The following is a 27,334-nucleotide window of genomic DNA, read 5'->3' as shown; positions in this document are numbered from 1 at the left end:
CTGGGTATCAAAATTGGGTGGGGGGACTGCACGCATTTTTTAAAATAATTTATTTAAATCATTTAAAAAAGCCACATGTAGTCGCTCTTATCTTGATACACAGCCAAGATAAGCACACGACTGTGGTCTACAGTCTGTAGCCGTATGTTTTATCTGTGCTGGGTATCATAACATACAGGGACCCTATCCTAATTTTTTGTATTTAGTTATTTATTTTTACACTAAAGGTATGCACATACAGCTCCTCTGATTGAAAGCAGTCACTCTGTCACATAGGGCGAGGGCAAGTCTGACTACAACCAATAAGAGATGCATGGACTGTTGGTGGGCGGGGAAGCAGTGAATATGTATGAAGGCTAATAAGCGGCCCTGGAAGTAGTATGAGTGGACCTGGAATCAGTGTACAGCCACGCGAGAGGCTCTGTAAGTATAACATGCCTGCTTTCCCCTTTTTTTCTATATTTTTCCTTTATTTCTTTTTAATTACCCGAGTTGCTGGACCCGGATCATTACTGGGAGTTCCCGAAGAACTCCAGTCCCGAGGTCTGTGCTCGAGTACTTTTGAACCTGAACGGATCCAGACTTTTACAGTCCAGGTCCAATTATCAACAAGTCTTGACTATCATGCTGTCTGTAATGTCTTCTCAAGTGAAGGCTACACTGTGTCTGTTAATTGCTCCTTCATTGTCCCTCCTCCTCCCATCTTATCGCTGCTCTGTTTATGCTTACAGTCTTTTAAATAATCATTGTGGTTTTTTTAGAACTGGTCTCCCCAGGAATTGAACACCCAACCTGCAAAATTCTAGGCAAAAGCAACATTTATAATTCTTTCCATTTCTCTATATACATCTACAGTATACATCTTCATATACCAGTGCATTCCTAAAGCATCAAAATATTTAAATTGTTTAACCCATTAAAGGGGTTGTCCACTGCTCAGACATGCCTTTCTCAATTTCTATCTTCCCTCTTATAAAATAACAACAGCTTATACTTACCTCCTGGGGCTTGAGTAACATTGTTATATCATGTGAGCACTGCAGCCAATCATTGGCCACTTCATTCTCACTTCCTTTGGGTGAAACTAACACCCATAGGAAGTAAGAGCTGCAGTTGCTCACTCACGTCCACCACATGTCAGTTACATCAGGAGGCAGTGAGAGTGAAGCAACCGCTGATTGACTTCAAGACTCTCATGACATAACAACGTTACATGAGCCCCGGGGAAGCCAGTGCCAGCATTGTTGAAAGCTGAAGAGATGAGTATAGGCTATTGTTATTTTATTAGGAGGACTACAGAAATTGAAATGGGGTTATCTGGATAGTGAACAAACCGTTTAAAGCACCACTTCTGCTTTTTTCATCAAGCGGGTTCACCTTTTACCGACGCAGCTACGGTCTGTGGCACCATCTCCTCAGAGGACTTAAAATACAGAGGTTAGGGGGATTAAAAGCACCACTCCAGATGTGCAATAAAAAAATTCTGAAGTGGTGCTTTAAAAAAATATACTAAAGAAAAGCTAATTTAAAAACACCAAAACTGCTGTTTTTTGGTCACAATTAGTGATCGGCAAATAGTAAATATTCGTGCTCGGATAATTCATTATTCACGAATCCCAAAGTACTATTCTGGTACTCATCACGAATAACGAACCTAATGCAAGTCAATAGGGAGACTGAGTATTTTTCTTGTCTTGAATACTGGAACAGTAGTCGGTATTCGGTAAGCATTATCCGAACATGGATAGTTACTATTCGCCCATAACTAGTCACCACTGTTCTGCCTAAAAATGCAATGAAAAGCAATTAAAATATAGCATTTACCCTAAATGATAGCATTGAAAACTAGAGCTGAGCAAGCAACAAAGGCATACAGATCCACCGAAAGAAATATAAAAAAAATTCTGGAAAATGAAGACACAAACCAATTTTTTTTTTATTACAGTATAAACTATTATCAGAATTTACTTTGAAGTAACTTTCAACAGTTTTTTATATTTTGCAGGCACTTTAATTGCCTGCCGATCAGTGGGAGTCTGGATCCTGAGAACCCCCTACACTGAAAATAACTCTGAGAAGTGCATAGGTCAGGAGAAAGGAGTGTACAGCTAATGGCTGAGCATGCACACAGAGCAGAGTAGAGATTAAAAAGAAAGCAGATATGGTCCTTCTTAGAATTATATTCTCAGAGGTCACCATCTCCAGACACACAAGTGTCTCTGAGGCCAATAATAACTCTATTGTCCACAATGACAGACTGACATTTATCACTAATATTTAATCACAAATATGACATAAAATGATGACGAAGATCGCTTTGTACCAGTAGTAGAGATTTTCTTCCAATCAGAACAAGTGACACTAACATGTCCCACCATGATACACATAAAACATTGCCATGTATCAGTAAAAGCATGTTTAGTACCATGGTTCCCATAAAAGGTAGATGTGGAATACCTGGTAATCACTCGGAGGAGAGAGAGTGGTCCCCGACTGGCTTACCTCCCTTCCCGCTAAATCCAAATGACTACTGAGTTTTCAAAATTCTGTTGGTATCATAGCAGTCTGCAATCTTTGATGCCTGATCAGCAGTTCACATACAAATTTTCATACAGTGTAACCCTGGTTTACAAGAACAATCCATTCTGGGAGTGTGCTTGTAAACCAAGTTACTCGTCTAGCAAAGCAAAATTTCCCATAGGAAATAATGCAAGCTCAGACAATTCGTTCCACAACTTGTTCAATGTACCATCCTGGTCCCCTATTGTGCCATTACAAACACGCACAAACATGCACAAACACATATATTATTCTCACTTTATCTTCCATTCCCTCTCTGGCCTCCTGGTGCTTGTAGTCCGCCGGTACAGGTTGTGTATCGGGTAACCATCGCAACCGATGCCTGAGCTTCCGCTGCCAGCAGGCTGACGTCAAAGGCATGAGCCGCTTGCCTCTGATTGGTTAGCGCACTGCCTTTGAGAAGCAGCTGACAGCGGAAGTTCCTCCATCGTCGCAATGGTTACCTGATACACATCCTGTACCGGCAGACTACAAGAACCAGGAGGCCGGCGAGAGAACGGAAGGTAAGGTGAGCATAATATGTGAGCGTGTGTGTTTATGCGTGTTTGTGCGTGTTTGTGTGAGTTTGTGGGGACTGCAAGAGCGGGTCAGAGCGCAGTGAAATTACGGAACACGGAAGTGTGTGTGGTGAGTATTTGCTCGTACAGCAAAGCTTGTTCGTAAACTGAGTTACAAATTTATAGCAAGCTTTGCTCGTATAGCGAAATACTCGCATACCAAGTTACTTGTAAACCGAGGTACCACTGTATATATACAGATTAAACGTCAAGAAAATGATCCCTGACTATGCAATTCTCTAGTTTTTAAAAGTTGGTTATCGACAATTCTCAGATACATTGGTAGAAAGTGGTCCTCAAGCTGCTTACATCTACATAGCTGTTATTTAATCCCAATATTATCAGAATAAATTTTCACCATTCTTTTTTAATGTCTGTATTTCTTTGTTTTGTTTTTTTTTTATGTTATTCTAGTTCCACTTGAGGACTTGCAATTGTTTGATCAGAGTACACTACTACACTTTTGTTGTCTTGTTACCACTCTCCTAATAGGCCCTCTCTTCTACTGATTCACTTGGGTATGTATACAGCTTTTTCTTCAACTCTACCCACAAAGTGTTTAATTGGGTTGAGGTCTGGGCACTGTGGGTGCCAATCCAGCACCTCTACTTCACTGTCATTGAACATTTCTTTGCCAATCTCAATGTATGCTTTGGGTCATTGCTCTGCTGGAAAGCTATGTTGTCCTTTTCATACCTATAGTACTCGAGTGTATGAATTAGCTTGTCACGTAGGATACATATAGCACAGCATTGAGTCCACCATTGATCCTGGTTAAGTGTCGAATGAATTTTGCTGAGAAACAATCCAATATCATGAGACTTCCCCCACCAAACTTGACAGTTCCTTCAATTTTTAGATCTGTTAGCCCCTTTTTTTCCCTTGTTTCTTCAAGACTCACTTACACCCATCAGAGCCTAGTCTATTGACTTTAGTCTCAACACTCCTAAACACCAGGTTCAAATCTTCTACTATCTACTTTGGATACATTTATGTAAACTCGAGCTGACGCTTCAATTTTGAAGTCGAAGCTGCTACGCCTTTTGCTGTGCCACCATTCCAGACTGCATCAATGTATCGCATGTTGCTTTCATGGACGTTTGTGATCTCACTATTATGAAGCATACAAGCCACATCCATTGCTGTGTTTGTTGTGTCAGAACTGAGAGATCTTGTGATGAGCCAACTTAACTTCGATTTTTTGCTTGAATATCCACTTCTTGGCTTTTGAACAGATTGATGGACTTCATTTCATATTCTTCCAACTCCCATGGCACTCGCATGATGTAGTTCAGAATTTTCTTGGAAGACAGAATGGTGTCGATGAGCTGGAAGATGCTGTTTCTCTTTTCTTCGGAAATCTACTTCATGGCTGCTACTCAATTCGAATAAGTGACCTTTCACTTGGGAATCAACTTAATAAAACACTAAGCTATAAGGGAAAGTAAGAAAAGATTGTAATTTGCAGTATACAGGAAGAACTAGATTTTTCCACCACAAGGAACAAAACAGTAACATTGACATGACAAGAATCTGCATAACTATTCATATGCTGAATAGTTGCAAGTCAGATTTATGTATGAGATAGCCAAGATGATTGTCTATAAACTGAAGATAGTCTCACTTTCAAAGCTGTAGTGGAGCGTAAAGCCTGCTTTACACGCTACAAGATATCTTACGATGTGTCGGCGGGGTCATGTCGTAAGTGACGCACATCCGGCATTGTAAGGTATGTTGTAGCGTGTGACAGCGACGTGCAATTGCGATTGAACGAAAAACTGTTCATCGCATGCACGTCGTTCATTCCTGACAAATGGAACGTCAGATTCTTCATCGTACGCGGGGTAGCGCACATCGAAGTGTGTGACACCCCGGGAACGATGAACAGATCTCACCTGCCTCCTGCGGCTCCCGGACGGTAATGCGAAAGGAAGGAGGTGGGCGGGATGTTTATGTCCCGTTCAGCTCCGCCCCTCCGCTTCTATTGGCTGGCTGCCACGTGACATCGATGTGATGCCAAACGTCCCTCCCACTCCAGGAAGAGGACGTTCGCCGCCCACATCGAGGTCGTATGGAAGGTAAGTATGTGTGACGGGGGTTAATCATTTGTGTGGCACGTTCAACAAATTGAACGTGCTGCACATACGATGGGGGCGTTGCAAATCGCATACGATATCGTATGCGAAATTGCAACGCGTAAAGCAGGCTTTAAAGTCAAAAGTTCAAAACAGTGTTACCCTTCCAGCTAGGGACCATACCCAGAAATTAGACTAGTGTACTCTAGCTCCATTTCTGTCTGGCTTTCTCAGTCCTGCTAGACATGATTCTTGCCACAAGGTCTTTTCCATAGCAGGAGACTTGTCAGTCACCTAAAATGGTGCTGGGAAAAGCCAGCCGGGGTCAGTGCTAGATGAATCTTTTGAGACCCCTGGTTTAATGTCTATGGGGACCTTAAGGCACTGAACTTATTTGGAAAGCAAACAGGAAAACTCTTATATGGTCAGTAAAAATAGACAAACACATACTGTACATAACAAGACTGTTTTCATATTGAAATAGTTACTAGCCATTGTAGATACAGACAATTTATTGGCAATACATTTTCTTAATATAACAACAGGCAATGTTAACAGCTGGGGCATTACAAAGCAATAGTCCATGTCACTGGCTAATCTTGGTGTTCCTGCACTAAGGGCAAAAATTCATTTAGTCGTCCCCTCCTATACACAGCTTAAGCAGTTGCAAAGTTGTCATGTAAATGCTCATATGCCATTTGCATACTTACAGTCACATGCCAACTAGCTGCTCTACCTGTTTCTCTCAATGTACAGCGAAGCAAAACTTCATTGGAGGAACAGAAAAAGAAGCTAGTTGGCATGTGACCATATTTGTGAAAATTGCATATGAGTGGTCATGTGAGCCAAATCCTGACAGTGAGTAAATTAGAATCTGTTAGGATTTGGCATGCTGCAGCAATGAATTTTATAATTAATGCTCATAACATAAAAAAGATGTATTAACCTTTAACTTGTCAGCGGGCACAATAATTTATTAACATAGTATCATGCTGACTGACAAGTTATGTATTGCTACTTGTACAGAATCAGAACCAATGATCATATAGGAATACAGCACCAGAGCCACAAATAGAAAAAAATATAGCACTAGATCCACCAACAGTACAGAAAAACAGAAACAGAACCACCAATAATACATTAATACAGCAACAGAACCACCATCAGTATATGAATACATTACCAGAACAGTCATCAATACTTGACTACATCCAACCACCAACAGTACAGAAATATAATACCATCAGTACACAACATCAAAAGAACCACCATCAATATAAGAATACATCACCAGAACCACCAACAGTACAGGAATACATCACCAGAACCATCTTAATTCATGAATGCATCAACAAAGCCCCCATACGTAAATGAAGATTAAACTTAGTATGGTGATAAATTACAATGTCATGTCAGCCCCACAAACAATTGTATCCCATAAACCTACAACTCCCAGTATGTCCTTAACAATGGTAAGGAAATACTGGGAGTTGTTACCAGCCATCATCAGACTTTGGACAATACAGAAACTACAGAAATTATGAGACACAGGCAGTATCACAAACAAATCCCTCTACACACCTTCTCTGATTGGACTCATTCTGTTAAGGGTGCTTTACATGCTGCGACATCGCTAGCGATTGCTAGCGATGTCAAGCGCGATAGCACCCGCCCCCGTCGTATGTGCGACATTTGGTGATTGCTGCCGTAGCGAACATTATCACTACGGCAGCATCACATGCACATACCTTATCAGCGACGTCGCTGTGACCGCCGAACAATCCCTCCCTCAAGGGGGAGGTGCGTTTGGTGTCACAGCGACGTCACCGCAACGTCACTAAGCAGCCGTAACATCCCGCCCACCTACTTCCTTCCGCATTGCCGGTGGATGCAGGTAAGGAGATGTTTGTCGTTCCTGCGGTGTCACACACAGCGATGTGTGCTGCCGCAGGAACAACAAACAACATCGTACCTGTGGCAGCAGCGATATTAAGGATAGGAGCGACGTGTCAACGATGACCATTTTTAGATGATTTTGCGATCATTGATCGTTGCTCTTTGGTGTTACACGCTGTGATGTCGCTACCGGCGCCGGATGTGCGTCACTAACGACGTGACCCCGACGATATATTGGTAGCGATGTCGCAGCATGTAAAGCACCCTTTACTTTTCGATTCCATCTTGTCCAGACAACACAATGATGACTTTTCACATCCACAGGTTGAATATGCAGACTTCCATCTTTTCTGGTCCTTTGCAGCACATATTGATATGGTGTCTTAAAAATAACAGAGTGATTATAATGCTACTAAATAAAAATGTCTGACCTGTGCTATGCCCCTGAATGAATAATTGCCCCTTAGTGAGCTCCCTGCCCTAAATATGACCTTCACACTGTCACACTGCCTCTCTTATGTTACACACTGTGACGGGGTCCTTCTCCCATATCACACAATCAACAGAGCGAGAGATGACTGTACAATCCAAAGAGCATTTATTCCAAGCAAATCAAATGGTCCATGACATAATCCATGATACAGAGGGCAAAATTAGTCCAGAAATTTAAATATAATCCAATAAGCAATAAATGTCCAGGTCTCTTTGGGGAGCCGCAGCTTTTCCCTCAGAGGTTCAATCTTCCTGCTTCACTCTTGACGTTCTCAAACAGACTGCCTCTTCAACCCAGGTAAGCAGAGAGTTTCCAGTAGGTGGATCCCAGGCCACCTCCCCCAGACTTAGGGACAGGAACACTACAGGGGGTAATTACCTACAGACAATAAAATGTACACATAAGCAATACAAATAATGGACAGTGAACCAAGTGTTAAGTACGAACCTACACAACATGATACACAGTACACCATATCCCACCATCACACATGGCCTCCCCACTGTCCTCTCCTATAAAATATTGCCTCCATAGTGTGCGCTCCTATGAACTAATGCTGCCACATTGACCCTATTTTAAGTGTTTCCACCTCACAATTTACTGTGTTGCCCCTATACATCTCTGTTTCTATCCTGTGCCTCCTCCTCCTCACACTCCCCCATCTGCACACCATCCCCTAATTGCTATACCCTCACACTGTCTTCCCACACTGCCATCCTCTTTACTGCATCCCCACACCTTTCAGTTTCGATATTGTCACCCCTCACACTTTTCCTCTCCATACTGAGACCCATCATGTCCCCATAGTGTACTGTTACACTCCCACTCCTCCTTCATACTGTCTCCACGCATTTTTCCCCCTACTGTTCCCTTAAAAATGTATCCCCCATCCTGTCCTCTCACACGTCTCCCCAAACACATTTCCCCTCCCATAATTTCCCCTCACATACTTCTCCCTTCACACTTTTATTCCCACATACTTTTTCCTCATATTTCCCTCATATTGTCATCCCACCCATTTCTCCCTTACAGTTTTCTCAGACTTTGCCCCTTATATTGTCCCCTCACACATTTATCCCCTCATCGTTTTTAACCTCAGACTTTTCCCACCTATACTATCACCTCACCTTTTTCGCCCCCCCCATATAATCCTCTCACTTTACGTCCCCACCTAATAAAACTTCTCTGAATCTCTGGCTCCGATGGAGTACTTACCTTATCCATTCTGTCGTCTTTCATGGTGCAGAAGTAATGTATGCAGCATGATGGGGTCACCTGAACATGGTGCTGAGGTTTCACTGACCCCAAAAGTGCCAGCAGTCAGGGCTTCAATTATACTCATGTCTGAAAGTTGGCGTTTTACATGCCCTCTGAGCTGGCTGTTAGTATAACAACCAACTCAGAGAACAGCTGAATCTCACTGCTGTGAGGCACCTTGAAGTACTGCATTAGGCAGCCCAAGGTGACGTTCAACAGTCTCTTAAAGGGAACCTGTCACCTGTTTTATGCCCTGTAAGCTGTGGCCACCATCACTTGGATCTTATATACAGTATTCTAAGATGCTGTATATAAGAGCCGAGGCCGCTGGGTATAACATAAAAAACACTTTATAATACTCACCTAGAAGGTCGCTCCGGTTAACAACAGTCGGATGGCGAAGTCATCCGCCTGTTGTGCACCGGAGCGACCTACTAGGTGAGTATTATAAAGTGTTTTTTATGTTATACCCAGTGGCCTGGGCTCATATATAGCATGTTAGAATGCTGTATAAAAGAGCCCAGTGATGGTGGCCGCAGCTTATAGGGCAAAAAACAGGTGACAGGTTCCCTTTAAGACCACCCCTGAAATTACAACGCCATGAAGAGAAATTTGTGACATTTTGAAAATCACAGGATCCATAGATATGTTCATGATTAGAGATGAGCCAGCCTCTAAAGGCTCATTCGAGTTCGATTCGGCGAACCGTTCGACGAACCTCTCGAACCCCATTGAAAACAATGGTAGGCAAACACAAACACATGAAAACACATAGAAAACACCTTCAAAGGTGTCCAAAAGGTGACAAACAACTCCCAAGACACCACAAACACATGGGAAAGTGACAAGGATATATACTCATGCGAAAACAAAGCAGCTGGACGAGGAAAAAGAGGAGGAGACACAGATATAGACATGTCATGCGCTTCTAAAATCATGTAAAACACAGCAAGGGGACTCCAAGCAGAGACTCACTTTTTTCCAAAAATTGGGCCCCACAGACACCACTTCAGTGGCATCACTTGTGCCCCAGTTGCAAACTTGACAGGTAGATTTGCATCAAACACAGTCAAAAATACGCCAGCCTTTACTCTCTCCAAGATGACACAGGGGTAGCAAAGTCCTTGCGGATCCATTACTTGTTCATCTTGGATCATTTTTAAAAACACAGCAAGGGGACTCCAAGCAGAGTCTCCCTTTTTTCCAAAAATTAGGCTACACACACCAGAACTTTTGTGGCATCACTTGTGCCCCAGTTGCAAACTGGACAGGTTGATTTGCATCAAGCACATTCAAAAATACGCCAGCCTTAACTGTCCCCAGGATGACACTGGGGTAGGTAGCAAAGTCCTTGCTGAACGATGACTTGTTCATCTTGGCTCATTTTTAAAAACACATCAAGGATACTCCAAGCAGAGTCTCCCTTTTTTCCAAAAATTGGGCCTCACAGACACCACTCCAGTGGCATCACTTGTGCTCCAGTTGCAAACTTGACAGGTAGATTTGCATCAAGCACAGTTAAAAATACGTCAGCCTTTACTCTCCCCAGGATGACACAGGGGTAGTAAAGTCCTTGCTGATCCATGACTTGTTCATCTTGATGAACGTTAGTCTATCCACATTGTCACTGGACAGACGCGTGCACTTAACTATCAGCACACACCCAGCAGCATTGAAGACACATTCAGAGACAACACTGGCTGCGGGACATGACAAGATCTCCAAGGCGTAAGTTGGGAGCTCAGGCCATTTTTCAAGATTTGAAGCCCAAAATGAGCAAGGCTCCATTTGCAAAGTTATGGCATCGATGTTCATTTGGAGATACTCCTGTATCATCCTCTCCAGCCGTTGACTATGTGTCAGACTTCTTGTCTCTTGTGGCCTTGCATTGGATGGTCTAAAAAAATTATGAAACGATTCCATAAAATTGCTGTTACCAGCACCAGATACGGTGTTGCAGGTACGGTTTGACTGATAATGACGACACAGTCCCACGCTTGCCAAGTTACAACTGGGAGACTCACTCTGTGCACCACTGGTGTTTGGTGGAAAAGCCGAGCTAAGATTGAGTAACAGCTTCTGCTAATACTCCTGCATACGTGCGTCCCTTTCAATGGCTGGAATTATTTCGCCAAATTTGGACTTGAACCAGGGATCTAATAGTGTAGCAACCCAGTAGTCATCATCACTTCTAATTCGCACTATCCGAGGGTCATGTTGTAGGTAGTGCAGCCAGAAAGCGCTCATGTGTCTTGCGCATCCATGCAAACCAAGTCCTTGCTGTGTTTGTGGCGGCGAGGTGATAACAGTGCTTTCTTTCTCTGACATCTCCCCCCAACCTCGTTCAACCGAAATTTGACCAAGGTCTCTCTCATCTGCTGAGTCTTCCATGGCCATCGAGAGTTCGTCTTCCATTTCTTCCTGGTCTCCTGCACCTTCCTCAACATTTGCTACCATACGCCCTTGTTAATCCCTCTCCCCCACCGTCCCATGCCTGCCGCCTTGGTAATGCTGAACGTCTGGACCTTGTAGATGTTGGTATCCCTTGCGCATATGAATCCTCCTGTACTTCCTGCCCTTCCTCTTGTCCTACCCCCTGACTCCGAATAGTGTTTAGCGTGTGCTCCAGCATGTAAATGACTGGAATTGTCATACTGAGAATGGCATTGTCAGCGCTAAACATATTTGTTGCCATGTCGAAACTGTGCAGAAGGGTGCATAGGTCCTTGATCTGAGACCACTCCAGCAGCGTGATCTGCCCCACCTCTGCATCTCGTTGGCCCAGGCTATATGTCATAATGTATTGCACCAGGGCTCGGCGGTGCTGCCACAGTCGCTGCAACATGTGGATAGTCGAATTCCAGAGTGTCGCCACACCGAATTTCAGGCGGTGAACCGGCAGGCCAAAAGACTTCTGGAGCGATGCAAGTCATTCAACTGCAACAGTTGAACGGCGGAAGTGATCAGAGAGTGACCGTGCCCTGTGCAGAAGCCCATCTAGGCCGGGATAGTGGGTTAAAAATTGCTGGACAACAAGGTTCAACACGTGAGCCATATAAGGCACATGTGTCACCTTGCCCAGGCGAAGGGCCGCACCCAGGTTTTCAGCATTGTCGCACACGGCCTTCCCAGGCTGCAGGTTGAGTGGAGACAACCATTTACGAAACTCGGACCGCAGAGCTGACCACAACTCCTCAGCTGTGTGACTCTTATTTCCCAGACATTTCAACGTAAAGACCGCATGATGCCGTTGAGCTCTGCTGCCAGCATAGTAAGGAGGTGTGCGGGATTCCTTGCGCGCAGTTACAATGCAGGTGGCCTGAACAGGCATGCTTGGGGCGGAGGTGGAGGACCCAGATGAGGTTGAGGAGGCAGAAGCAGTGGAGGAACTTCTACATAAAGAGGATTGACGCACAAGTCGTGGGGACGGCAAGACTTGTTCAGCAGACCCTTCTCCATCTCTCACCATAGTTACCCAGTGCCCAGTCAGCGACATGTAACACCCCTGTCCATGCTTACTGGTCCAAGTATTGGTGGTGAATTGCACCCTGTCACACACAGTTTCTCAAGGAAGCGGTGATGTTGTGTGCGACATGCTGGTGTAGCGCAGGCACACCTTTCTTGGAGAAGTAGTGGCGACTGGGCATCTGGTACTGGGGCACTGCGACTGACATAAGGTCTCGAAAATCCTCTATGTCCACCAAGCAGAAAAGCAGCATTTCGGTAGCCAAGAGCTTACAGAGGGTGAAAGTCAACTTCTTAGCTTTGTCATGGCTCGGAGGAAATGGCCTTTTATTTGTCCACATCTGAGGGACCGAGAACTGCCTTCTGTGATTCCCCTTCCAAAACAACTGACAACCTGCCAAGCAAACTGCCTGTTGCAGTTAAAGAGGTGGAAGGTCTGCGTGGAAAAACATGTGTGACAGCTGTCCCCACAGTCATAGAGCAAGAAGAGCGTGCGGATGCACTTGAAGGGGCAGACAGTGGTTGGCCAGCTCCACTAGGCCGCATTGTAGCACAGTGAGCTTCCCACTGGGACTTATGCTTGTTATTCATGTGACGATTCATGGAAGAAGTTATCAAACTAGTGAGCTTTTGGCCGCTACTTATAGATTGGCGACAAATTTGACATATCACATGATTTGGGAGATCCTTTGCGAGGTCAAAAAAGGACCAGGTTAGGCAAGGCTTAGAGCCCATGCGACCTGCAGAGTCACCCCGACTTGTGCTCAGAGGCAGAGTTGTGGTTGGGGATGCAGTTGTTGACGTGCTTCCAGTACTCCAACTCTGTCCAGGAAGGCGCAAGGTAACTTCGTCGTCAGTCGCATCCTCCTCCACCGCCTTTGTTGACCTCCTTGAGTGCGTGAATGTGGTTTGACAGTAAGTGGGATCTAGAACTTCATCATCAAGCGTTGTGTTTGCACTCCCCTCACCCTCAGACCTAACCTCTTCCTGCCCTGACTGAATAGTTAAGTTGACATTCCAATCAGGTATCTGTGTCTCATCGTCATCAGTATGTTCCTCATTGTCTCCATCAACAGGTGTTACAGTTTGGGTATGAGGGTGTACATTATGCTCAGAAACTTGGTCATCAAGGCCTGAATCAGACTCACAAAGCTTCTGGGCATCACTGCAGACCATTTCCTGGTCTGAACGCACTGTAGCTTGGGAGCAGACCTCTGATTCCCAGGGTATAGTGTGACTGAACAGCTCTGCAGACTCAGCCATCTCTGTTACACCATACTGTGCAGGGCGGGTGGAGACTTGAGAGCTGGGAGAAAGCAAGTGCGATTGGGGTGACAACTCAGAGGACTGTTGTTTTTTGGATGTTGAAGTTGAGGTGGAAGAGAGGTCACTTGTTGGAGCACTTGCTACCTTTTTTAGAGTTGTTCGGTTCCGTAAAAAAGGGAGCACATCTGATTGGCCACGGAAAGTAGTAGACATCTTGCTTTTGCTGGAAGATGGCCTTTCTTCAGCAGATGTTAATGTAGATTTCCCACCTACCCCACAGACACAAACTTTTTTCCTTTTCCAACACGCCTGTTCCCCTTTCCAACAGCATCTGTCCTTTTGCCACTCATTTTGTTAGCAACAAGATTGGACACTTAAAATGTGGTAGCAAAAATGGAGAGGTGGTGTAGATTGCAGAGGTGGTCTAGCTTTATTGACAGCTGAAGAACCAACACTGAGTATCCCGGTCAATTTTAGTATGCCCCTAACAGTGGCAGCACAGTTTGCAATTAGAATTACGTTGCTAAAAATTGACAGGTGTGTACAATGCAAAGGTGGTCTAGCTTTATTGACAGCTGAAGAACCAACACTGAGTATCCCGGTCAATTTTAGTATGCCCCTAACAGTGGCAGCACAGTTTGCAATTAGAATTATGTTGCTAAAAATTGACAGGTGTGTACAATGCAGAGGTGGTCTAGCTGTATTAACAGCTGAAGAACCAACACTGAGTATCCCGGTCAATTTTAGTATGCCCCTAACAGTGGCAGCACAGTTTGCAATTAGAATTGCGTAGCAAAAATGGACAGGTGTGTAGCATACACAGGTGCTGTGGATCAGTGGACAGCAAAGGAACACTAACTTAGTATTCCAGACACTTTTAGGATGCCACAAAAAGTGTCAGCTCTTTGGGGAAATAAATAACCTGGCAAAAAATGGCCAGGTGGGTATGTCAAGGTCAGAATGACGATGATGATGAGACTCAAAGGATCTCTCGATATCCGGCTGCTGCTTCTGATTAAAAATGTCATGTGTGCACACGAGAATGAAAAATAACTGCACAGCAAGTCAGTTATGTCTATCTCCATGACTGGCTCTTGACCAAGTGGTTCTTTATTGTTTGAAAGAAACTCTAGACCAAACAGTAAGGGGTGTGAACAAAAGTTTTAGTCCAATCAAGTATCATAAGTCAGGGCTTCATGACGTAGAGAGATCTGCATATTCTCCTTTGATTGGACAGTCCAGGCTCCAGGAATTTTCCTTTGTCCATCTGTGTTGGGTGTAGAACAGGAAATGGTGGCCATTTTCAAGCTATACATATAGTATATACTGAGTCTAAGGAAAATACACTGAATATGCAATATACATATATACATGTTAGTAAGAAACAAAAGCATTCACAAATATGTGTGTTAGTTCACATCTACTGAACTATATAACTGAGTCTATGAAATGGCTGAATTAAGTATTTTTGAATACTCAATTCTTTATCCTCAACAGTCCCCCCTAAAGACTTACTTCTGCCATTTCTAAATTCTAAGGGTACTGTGTTCCCTTAGGAAGAGAGGTAGAAAGATCTGTTGAAAAACCTGCCTAACTGAACGTTGAAACATGGGCGGAAAGGGGAAAGGGGTTTTCTTCACCGGTTTGAGACCAAGGACTCCTAGGCGAGTCCTCACCCTTTGTAGTTGGACTTTCCCATGTCTCAAGGTTCTCTAAGTCCTCTCTTCTAACTGTTCTGGCAATGCTGGTCTAAAACTGTACAGGGTTTTCTGAAAAGGATAAGTATGAGCAGAACGCTCAGTGCAACTCTGGTTGATCAACCCTTCTACAATGCGAGGTGTGGATCCATAGATGTTTCTGTGGTTGGATCGGCTCATCTAGTGTTGACTCATGGCTCTTTCTCGCTTGTCCTTTAGGATCAATCAGTCTCCTGACTGGAGACCATATGCTAATAGCTCTGATTTAAGATCTGGAATTGGAAGATACACCTGATTATCACACTATTCAGTCAATTATATAAAAATATACATGTCTATGCTAAACCAAAAACATCTTACATAAAAACCTGTTTATTACAAAAAGAAAACAAAACATATACATTTTGTACACGATTTGCCAGTTTCCACTTTTCTATAAAATATACACTTTTTGTAAACACATTTTTCTTACATACCACCTTCATGTGCTTCTCAACAATAATGTCGTTTTCTGCACTGGAATGCCTCTGACCAAACCTGGAGAGAGATTTACACAACACGCACAGACTTGCATACAACGTGCTCATGATATACATCTATAATCAGTTTGCAGTCTCTAAGAATGGGTAGAGTAGGTGCAGGGTGTTTCTACGGACTCTTTACAGTTTTTTTCTCACTTCGTTCTAGGCACTTGTCTCACAAGACTGGGTGAATCTGCCCACCTGGGTACTGAACCCTGGCGTCACCAAAGCACACACTGACAATTGTCTTTCACAGATGTTACCTGGGCCATCATTAAGAAGAGCTCTCATGGCAGAGAAAGCTTACCACCCTTTGTCCACAGACCTTCCTCAGTCAGCTGGCTCCCTGCATGTCACACTCCATTCCTTGTTGTATCGCTTGTTCCTGTAGGGATTTAAGAACACAAGGAGTGACAGAAGTCACTGACGTGACCAATGTCACCAAGGCATGGTCGGTATTGGTGAAAGACTCTCAACTCTAGGCCCGTTCACTGCTTCTTGGTCAGCTGCACCTGTGCGAGGATCTCCATCCGAATCCATCAGCTCAGATCTAGACTTTCTTTTTGGCATACCTAATTCATTTGACAACAGGAAAAAATCTACAACCTACATACACCTCTAAAGACTCTTACCCACTCCTGTTCTACCCATCAAGAGAGGCATTTAATGCATCACTGTCTCCTGTATCAATAGTGTGGTGTAAACAGCAGCATATCCAGTGCAGAATCGACCACCATCTGATTTCATCTATAAAAACAAAAACTAAAAAATATACATTAGATCATTCTTATAACTTCATCTCTGATCATAATACAGTTAGTGGTCATCTATACTTCACATGACTGAGAATACTTAATAAATAAACAAACAAATAAATAAACAAATAAACATATAAGACAAGACTTTCCTATTTCAGTTAACAGATATACCTCATAGTAATCTAATAAACATAACTTATGGGAAAAAAGGTCAGCTTCAAAACCTATCTAATATACCTGCTGCGCCCTCCAAGAAACTGGAGAATATAATTAATACCTTATTCCCCCCTTGTTTAATTGTTTATTTACCAATATGGCAAAATTCAGCATTTTTATACTGGTATTCCCTAAAAGAAAAAATAAAACAGCAGGTAACAAATTAGCCACATACTAAAACCTAAAATGAACAAACACTGAAAATAACGTACATCTCACAACAATATACATTACTGGGAAATTTTAAAACCTTACAATAAACACTGTATCCATAAAGAAAAGAAAAACCTTTCATAGTAGAAACGACTGAGACATGATGAAATGACAGCTGTGACTGGGCGACTAACTTGCAAAAATATATAAATGGTTTAGAAATAATCGTAAAAACAGAAAAGGCGATAGAGTCACAAAATAAAAATATATTGTTCAAATAAATCGCCATTAAAAACAAAACAACACAAATTATATCGCACATCCCATAAAATTTAATATTCCCTATTCAGGTATAAACAGCAAACTAAAAATGGAAAATCCTGAACTCTAAGGGTTAAACCAAACTTACGTCACTATTGGAGAGAGACACATTCCATCAAGACACATTCCATCCCTGTCTCTTAAAAGTGAGAGAGGAAGAAGAAAAAAAAACTCATCCTTTGTTATAACAAAGACGTAGCAGTGAACACATCCATTACCCATATCTACATTGGATGCATGATACATTTTTCCTAATTCCTTTTTACAAATGGATTTGATACATTTTGACATCAGTAGGGGTAAGTTGTTTACAATTTTTGTTTTAAATTAACCAACACAGTACAAAGATATATATATTTACCTTCCTCTATTTTATTTTATGATATAATGCTGCAGGACTTCTAAAATACCAATTGACTCCATGTGAACAGATCTTTCCACATCAATTCCGTAAAAGTTTCACTTACTTATCTTTGACTTGCATTTATGGGATAACTGAGTAAACAAATATAGTATTTATACTTATTCAAATGTGTTAGTCATTTATACCACAGAACACCTCCCACCGGGGATGGGTGGAGAGCTTTGAACAAAGAGCCATTGCGAGGGGTGTGGCTTATGAAGTGTACTGCCATCAGTGGGTGTAGCAAGACGGCTGCCACAGGAAGTTCCAGGCACCTGACTTCCGGGTGCAGCATCCATGTTGTGACTCCCTGGGTGTACTGGGAGTGGCTGGAACTACGTAGTAAACCAGGGATACTTTTAGTGCCTGTAAATTTGCATTTCAGCATACAAAGGAGAGATTTGATTAGCACCAGATATAATGACTTCTAGAGCAGAACAATGAGGCACCGCTAGAAAAAAACATTTAGTGATTCTACAAACAGCAACAGACAGTGAATGAGGTCTTTGTTCTCCAGTATACTCTCACTGGAGATTAATCTGAACTTCAGTACATGGATTGCAGCCTGCCATCTAGTGGTAGTCCAACGATTTTACACAACTTTTTGCAATCTTTTATATTTTTTCCGTTTTTTGTAACTAGGGCGACAGCGTTCTCAGCTTTTACTAAAAACAACATATTTATCTTTTGAACAGAGTATACAGTGCTTAATTGGACCGGCCGGCTCCAACCGAAATTCTTTCCCGTCTCGTTATGAAGACCTACCCCTTCATAACAGTGACTCACGTTTAATACGCAGGGGAATACGCTAATTCCGACACTTTTACCTTAACTAAAGTGAGTTCCTTTCCCGCCTCGTCTGCCACGCAGACAGTGACATGCGCCTGAACCGCAGGGGAATACGCTAAATCCACTTTAAGTTAACAGAACCCTTCCCGCCTCGTCTATTATCTATCCAATATTCAATATTCAACACTCAATATTTAATATTCAATATTTAATATTCAACATTCAATATCTAACAAACAGTGGCTGTGTTAACCGCAACACAGGGGAATCGCTAGTTCTCATACTTCTGTTCAAAAAGAAAATAACTCAACTGAAAACACCAAAAAATGCATAAACCCGTCAGGTTCTGTTCCAATTTAAGCCAAAATAACACTTGTCTTTCTTTCAAATCATTACAATTTGATGTACTATACAAAGGCTGCAGCCACCTCCTGTATATTAGCCCACTGACCCCTCCTCTCTCCTCGCTCCAAAGAGCTGCGCTGTTTTAACACCCGGTGTCTGCCTCTTCACCCTCCACCCCCCTTGTTTCTCAGCTAAAAGACAGCAGAGACCGAGCTGTGTAACTTGATCTCCGCTCTGTCTCAAGCAGCTGGTGGACATATGGCCCCCACCTTTTTGCTTCCTCTGAGTGTAAGAATGTAAGGATGTGCTCCCCCCTCTCGCATTCCTTGTTCTCAATAGAAAGACTGTCAGGGATGCCCCTGGGCTTAACCAGACCCCCGTAGTCTGCCTCTTCGCTCTCAGTGAAGAAGAAAAAAAAAACTGCAGGCAGTGGGTGATTAACTATCAACCCCCCTGCTTTCTTTGTCTAAGAGGCTGCAGACACAGCGCGTAATACAACTCCCGCTCTCAGTCCGTGACTACCCCTTTTCTTCCTTTGTTCACAGCGAAGAAGAAAAAACTACAGGCAATTAACTCTCCGAGAACCAAACAGAGAAATCACAAGCTTGATTAACCATACACTATATACAAATAAACAGCTACTCAAAGAGCCCCCCATTTCTACCTTACTTACAGCGAGAAATGCAGACAGCCGGATACTTTACAACCTACACCTAGCCCCTATGGGAGCTGGGTCCTTCTAGCCCACCGGCGGGTGACAGTCACACCGTTAGGTCTCCGGTGCACTACCATTCTCCGGACTAGTGACCACCCACTTTCGCCAGGTGTCTCTCGAACCACAGGTAAAACAGCACACACAATGTATATGATGGTTACCTGCGAAATGAAGGGTGATCAATCCTATCAAGCGACACCTGGATACTTGTGGAGTAGCCCCCAGACGTCCGGAAAATGGAAGCTCTGACTCACCCTTCTCGGTAGTCCCATCTGGGGTGCCAACTGTCAAGGTCAGAATGACGATGATGATGAGACTCAAAGGATCTCTCGATATCCGGCTGCTGCTTCTGATTAAAAATGTCATGTGTGCACACGAGAATGAAAAATAACTGCACAGCAAGTCAGTTATGTCTATCTCCATGACTGGCTCTTGACCAAGTGGTTCTTTATTGTTTGAAAGAAACTCTAGACCAAACAGTAAGGGGTGTGAACAAAAGTTTTAGTCCAATCAAGTATCGTAAGTCAGGGCTTCATGACGTAGAGATATCTGCATATTCTCCTTTGATTGGACAGTCCAGGCTCCAGGAATTTTCCTTTGTCCATCTGTGTTGGGTGTAGAACAGGAAATGGTGGCCATTTTCAAGCTATACATATAGTATATACTGAGTCTAAGGAAAATACACTGAATATGCAATATACATATATACATGTTAGTAAGAAACAAAAGCATTCACAAATATGTGTGTTAGTTCACATCTACTGAACTATATAACTGAGTCTATGAAATGGCTGAATTAAGTATTTTTGGATACTCAATTCTTTATCCTCAACAGGTAGATTGCACGAGTGCTGTGGGTCAGTGGTCAGCAAAGGAACACTAAGTTAGTATTCCAGACACTTTTAGGATGGCACAAAAAGTGTCAGATCTTTGGGCAAATAAAATAGCGTGGCAAAAATGGGCAGGTGGGTACAATGCCCGGGTGCTGTGGGTCAGTGGACAGCAAAGGAACACTAAGTTAGTATTCCAGACACTTTTAGGATGGCACAAAAAGTGTCAGCTATTTGGGGAAATAAAATAGAATGGCAAAAAATAGCCAGGTGGGTAGAATGCACGAGTGCTGTGGGTCAGTGGACAGCAAAGGAACACTAAGTTAGTATTCCAGACACTTTTAGGATGGCACAAAAAGTGTCAGCTCTTTGGGCAAATAAAATAGCGTGGCAAAAATGGGCAAGTCGGTACAATGCCCAGGTGCTGTGGGTCAGTGGACAGCAAAGGAACACTAAGTTAGTATTCCAGACACTTTTAGGATGGCACAAAAAGTGTCAGATCTTTGGGCAAATAAAATAGCGTGGCAAAAATGGGCAGGTGGGTACAATGCCCGGGTGCTGTGGGTCAGTGGACAGCAAAGAAACACAAAGTTAGTATTCCAGACACTTTTAGGATGGCACAAAAAGTGTCAGCACTTGGGGAAATAAAATAGCGTGGCAAAAAATGGCCAGGTGGGTAGAATGCACGGGTACTGTAGGTAGCAGGACAGAAAAGCCCAGCACAGCGTTTGCACGGACCTGCCTAGCAGCTATGGCTATGAACGCCTTTAAATCAGCCCTGAAAAGGGCTTAAATAACCACTAGTCCCTAATCTCTAAAGCACTGTGTAGATTGCACTGTATCTCTATAGCGCACACAGCAGCAGTAGCAGCGGGAGCGGGAGCAGTGACTGTCACCAACACGCAGCAGACAGATAATGGCAGCGATGGGGAAAATGACCGTGTCTTATAGAGCAAAGACATGTGACATGCACAGCCTATGACACAAGGCCTTGCTTGTCTGGCAAAAATCCACTGTGCAGTGTGTGTGATTTGTTGACAGCCTGGCCCGCCCCACTGTACGCACGGTTAGGGAAAAAAAAAAAATGGCGATCGGCATTATCTCAGCACTCAGCTCAGCAGCACTGATCTAAACCCCGTCCCCCCCGCACATTATACACTGAATTTTGATAATAGCGTGATTCACACAGTGACTCACACTATAAGGGTGCGACATGTCAATTGTTTTTGCCATTTGGGTTTTGCACTGCAAAGCTGAGTTTTTGCCCAAATTTCTGCCACAAAAAGGCTGCAGTTTGAACTGCATAGTGCGGTCTAGAAACCCAAATTCCCATAGACTATGCTTGAAAAGCAGAACACATCCATTTTGGCATTAAACGCTGCAGTTGAAAAAGCAGCAAAAAAGCAGGTAAAAAGCAGGTAAAAAGCAAAGTGCAGTCACACCCTTATAGTGAAAAGCCAGCTAGTAACTAGCTTGGCTTCTTGGTGCTCGAACAGTTCTCGAACGTAACTCGAACTGTCGAGCTTTTAGCAAAAAGCTCGAGTTCGTCGAGCCTATCGAACACCCACCAAAATCACTCGAACATGAAATTGGCGAACCTCGAACACCGCTCAACTCTATTAATGATATGCAAATGATGAAAAAATAAGAACAATATTTTTAAAACATCTTGATTTAATCAGTATCAAGCATGAGTGCTACATAAAATACACACATTTAAATGCATTGACTTGCTATTGGTGAAGATATTAATTTGTTGTCTGAGACATGTTTTGAAACGCTGAATGCACCTAGACATGAAAATCATCAAGATATGCTGCTGGCAGCTGCATTTACAAACTATTGAACTTGCTGAACATTAATGTGCCAGATCTGCTTGATAGGAGACATGTTTAGAGACTCTGGAGGCTATGGTAGCACGTTTAAGGCTATAGAGGCTGCTCACAGTAGCATTAGCAACATGCAGCCTGGCATTGTTGGAGTGAAATATGGCTATAATTGCATCCAAGACAAATGTGGGACTCATTGTTAAAGAGGTTAAATCTTCATTCCAGCCTCCATTGCCGTCCTGATCGGCAGCATGATTAGCTTTGAGAGACACCTATGGCTAGTTGCCTGGCTCATTAACCTATGTTGTGCAAATGCCTTCTGATGGTTTTTGTAGACACTATTTGACATTTTTGGCTTGGTATGTGATTTCTAATTTCACTTGCAGTACAAAATCAATGACTGCATGCCATTCTTCAAATCTGAAGAGACCACTTGGGCAACACACTGAAGAATCCTTCAAAAAGGAACATCACACTGTTCCTACTCCTGGATTATGGTGTGGCGTGGCTGGACCCTTCTAGTCTTCATTCCAGATACACTATCAGCTTGACATTACACTGATGTCACACTGTATAAAGGACTGGTAAGACGTAGTACAGCATATTCCCCACTAGGTGGCTGCAGAGTATTGGAGGAGAGTCAAAGTAGCACTGTAACAGGAGAGAGGCTGAAGTACAGCAGAGTAACTTCAGCAGGCAATTAACAGGCGAACCACCACAGGGCGATAGAGTGGTCAAGCAGTCAGTGTCAAGCCGGGATGTCTCATCAGTGCAGAGGGAGGATCAAGATCAGGTCAGAAAACAGAGCCGAGGTCGGATGCTGCTAGATCAGGAGTGCAGAGGGGAACACGTAGCACACAGGGAACAGCAGACAAAACTGGAGGATGAGGAGGTACAAACGCGGGAGGAGGACGAACCGGGAGGGGTAAACCGATTACAGAAGCGGGAAGTCAGGGACTGGGACAGACGAACTAGGTAACTAGGAGTCAGATCAAACAGGGAATCTCACCAGAGCCAGTCACAGACTGCAGAGCAACACTATAACCAGCGCTGAACTAATGGTGCAGCGCCCAGATATAGTGTCTCCTGAAACTGGAACGAGGCTGAGGGGAGTTAAACTCTGACATGACCAGGCTGGATCTGGGAAACCCTAGAGTAGGGAATACTGGTCCTGGAGCGCTGGTACAGACATTTCAACAAAATATTCCTGGAGCTGTTATTCAACACATTGTTAGGCTGCATATTGCTGGTGCCCCTATTAGCAGCCTGCGTGACCTAAACATGCTAAAATGACTTCGAGCATCTCCAGACTAGTCTCCCAGTGAGCACTTCTGAGATGTCATTGATCATAAGTTGCAAAGTTAGCTGTCAGTGACAGATCTTGATGATGATGATGATTATTATTATTATTATTATTATTATTATTATATTTGCATGCCCAAATGCATTGTGTCTAAAACCATTCCTCAGCTAACCATTACTAACCTCACTGATAGCATAACATGATCTGTATGTGCCCTATATCTGTGAGTGGCGCTCATACTAATTAAATTGAGATGTTTTGAAAATGGAAAATGTTGTTCTCATTTTTTCATCATTTCTATATCATTAATATTCCATCTCGTTTCTGTTTTCGATCGAACCTATGAATTTTCAGAATTCCACAACTCTTCTTTCTTGGGATTATAATTTTAATATTGAGTAGTGTAACATGTTAGGGATTATGGACATCACAGAGAAGTCTGATCCACCTCAACCAGTTCTGTGTCACTGGGTTGTTTTGATGAGCATGCTCTCATCTTTACCACTTCTCCAACAGTTACTCATGTGAGAGATCAGAAATAGTAAATTATTTTTTCAAAAAACAACTTCTAAGCAACTGGTATTGAAAAATTGGTTCCCATTTAAAAAAGCCCTCTACCTACACCAACATTCTGCACAAACAATGGTGCATAACAAGAGGAAAAGATCCTGTATTGCCCTGGGGTCACTAGAGGATGTTCAGGGAAAGGAGTACAAGTTAGGCTATGTCCGCACGTTGCGTCGGAGTACCTGGAGTTTATTCTGCACGTTTTCCTTCCCTTGGTTTTTGACCAAATGGCTTTTGACCATTTTTTAGCGCTAAAAACGCATGCATTTTTACCGCGTTTTTAGTGCGTTTTTAGCGCTTTTTACCTGCGTTTTCACCTGCGTTTCTGCAGATGCATTTTTGAGATCAAGACACTGAGAAATAAAGTTGAATTAGTCAAAAAGAATGAAAAAAGAGAAAAAAAGTATAAAATTAACTTTTAATAAAACTATATGGGAAATTATCATTTTTAATGAGAAAATAGTGGTTATGCACATTGTATCAGAAAAATAGGTGAAGTTTCTAATTTTTTAACATTTAAATTTTCGGTTATTGTGTGTGTGTAAAGGAACATTAGAACCCATTAAATTTTGTCCAGAAAAGCATGCGTTTTTGGAGCCAAAAACGCAGTGGAAAAGCAGGTAAAAAGCATGGAAAACGCAGGAATTGTGATTTTGGTTGCGTTTTGCCATATCTCATTGACTCCAATGTTAAGGAAACGCTGCAGAAATGGCAAAAACAACTGACATGCTGCTTCTTTTTCAGCATGGTTTTTGACCACAAATATGCAAATTAAACGCTGCAGAAAAAAAAGCAAAGTGCAGACAGGATTTCTGCTTTTCCCATAGACTTTGCTGGCAATCAAAAACGCATGCGTTTAGCGCAAAAACGCTGCTGCTAAAAACGCTGCAGAAACGCGGAAAAAAACGCAACGTGCGAACATAGCCTTAGATTGGGATATTTCTAGCTTTCCCCCTCACACATACACTCACAGAAACAAGACAGAAACCCTTTTAAGCTGCTTTTTATGTTAAATATTCCACTGAAAATACCAATCATTTTTCAGATAGTCATATACTATATTATATATTTTTAGCTTTCAGTTTTATGCCTATTCTTTGAATTACAGAGACTTTTTATTTGTCAAGTGCTACTACTAGAATCCATATCAATACTACTAAAATAGTAGTCCGAAAATTCCAGACACTCTGACTCACAGCTTTTTGGAAGTTGTCACTAGTGTAATATGGGTAACAACTCCAGTTGCATCTGGCTACTCAGGAACATTCATTCCATTTTGGTTTATGACAGAGCAGAATTAAACAAGTGAGCATCACTTAGAATGTAAAGTATCCAACCCTAAGTGGTAATGTTATTGGTGACGACGAGATTAAACACGTCTAAAGTATACTGGGGACACTAAAAGTAGTTTTTGTGAGGGTATATTAAGAGAATTACTGCTTTATTCCAAGATCTGATTTTAATATTCTCATATATTACGTTTAATTATGGGTAGGATATGATTGAAATCCTAATCTATTTATACGTGCTTTTTTGGTAATTTTTTTTATGTATTTTCAGCAAAACTAGACATATCTATATAGAGCCAATTTGTAAAAACAAACAAAACATCAGCTTGTTATGTTCATAAAAGACCCACAATCAACGCTAAATAATCTACTAGCCATGGGGTGAGAATCAAGGTGCTGGTTAAGTGGTTAAAAGACTGAACATATGAACAGCAAGTCTTACATAGAAATTAATATGCGCATTCTTTTCAGCGTTTAGTCTAGCTTTTTCAGGTGGATTATGCAGCGGACCTGCCTGAAAAGAATGATGTATGCCCTGCACATTATTATATAGAAATTAATATGTTCATTCATTTGAGTGTTTAGTGATTTTTTTATATGGGCTCTGCAGCTGACCTGCCTGGAAAAAATGTGCTATGCTCTGTACATTATTACATAAAAATGAATATGCCCATTCTTTTGAGTGTTTAGTTAGTGCTATTTTAGGCTACATGCGCACGCTGCTTTTTTTGCTGCTTTTTTGCTGCTTTTTTGGCTGCAGTTTTGTCAGCAGAACTTTCTGACATTTCACTTCCCAGCAAAGTCTATGAGAAGTCAGATTTGCTATGCACACATTGCAGTTTATTTGTCAGCGTTTTTTTTGTCAAAAGTTTGTGACAAAACAAATGCAGCATGTTCATTCTTCCTGCGTTTTTGTCAACATTTGTCACCCATTGAAATCAATGAGGGCATCAAAAACGCAGGAAAAATGCATGCTATCAAAAGTGGTGCATTTTACCTGTGTTTTACCTGCGTTTTTGGTACCAAAAACGCAGGTGATTTGTCAGGAAGTGAGGTAACAGGCAAGTGGAAACCCCATTGTTCCATGCTAAATAGTGTAGGAGCAGTACTTTGGAGTGCAGCAGAAGACATGACCTGGTATCAACGTTTGCAGATTAATGTAAGGAAGCTGATTGAATTGGTAAGTATATTTCCAAAATTTCCGCTGATAGTCCCGTCCTCCACGTGTTCCCCGAAGTACCACTGTCCCCAGCGTGCACGCACAGGGGAGATGATGTGGAGGACGGGACTATCAGCGGCGGCAGCAGCGAGAGGGGTCCATCATCTCCCCTGTGCATGCACGCTGGGGACACGGTACTTCAGGGAACACGTGGAGGACGGGACTATCAGCGGCGGCAGCGAGAGGGGAAAAATCAATGTTTTCAGCTGCCAATGTCCATCCCCCTCTCGCTGCCACTGATAGTCCCGTCCTCCATGTGTTCCCTGAAGTACCGCTGTCCCCAGCGTGCACGCACAGGGGAGATGATGTGGAGGACGTGACTATCAGCGGAGGCAGCAGCGAGAGGGGAATATCAATGTTTTCAGCTTCCAGAGCCACCAAATGAGGTGAGCCGCGTGATCAGATGAGCTGTCAGAGGTTACTCGCGGCCACCGCTGGATTCAGCGGTGGCCGCAGGTAACCTCAGTGACATCATCAGCTGATCGCGCAGCTGTCTTCATTTGCTGTGTGGAGCTGACAGGAGCGGCGGTGTCTGCTGCTGCTCCGGTCACCTCAATGCAGCAGAGCTGGAAGCGACGCTGGACCATCCTGGATTACGCCGGACATGGAGGGCTTTGTCGGGCTTATTAAATGGGAGAACGAGGTAATTTGTTAGTGTTTTTTATTTCTAATAAAGGATTTTTTCAAGTGTGTGTTTATTTACTGTAACTTACAGATTAATCATGGAAGGTATCTCGGGGAGATGCCTGACATGATTAATCTAGGACTTATTGGCAGCTATGGGCTGCCA

This window comes from Anomaloglossus baeobatrachus, chromosome 2, assembly GCF_048569485.1.
Source record: "Anomaloglossus baeobatrachus isolate aAnoBae1 chromosome 2, aAnoBae1.hap1, whole genome shotgun sequence".
NCBI lineage: Eukaryota > Metazoa > Chordata > Amphibia > Anura > Aromobatidae > Anomaloglossus > Anomaloglossus baeobatrachus.
Note: the sequence above shows the minus strand (reverse complement) of the source record.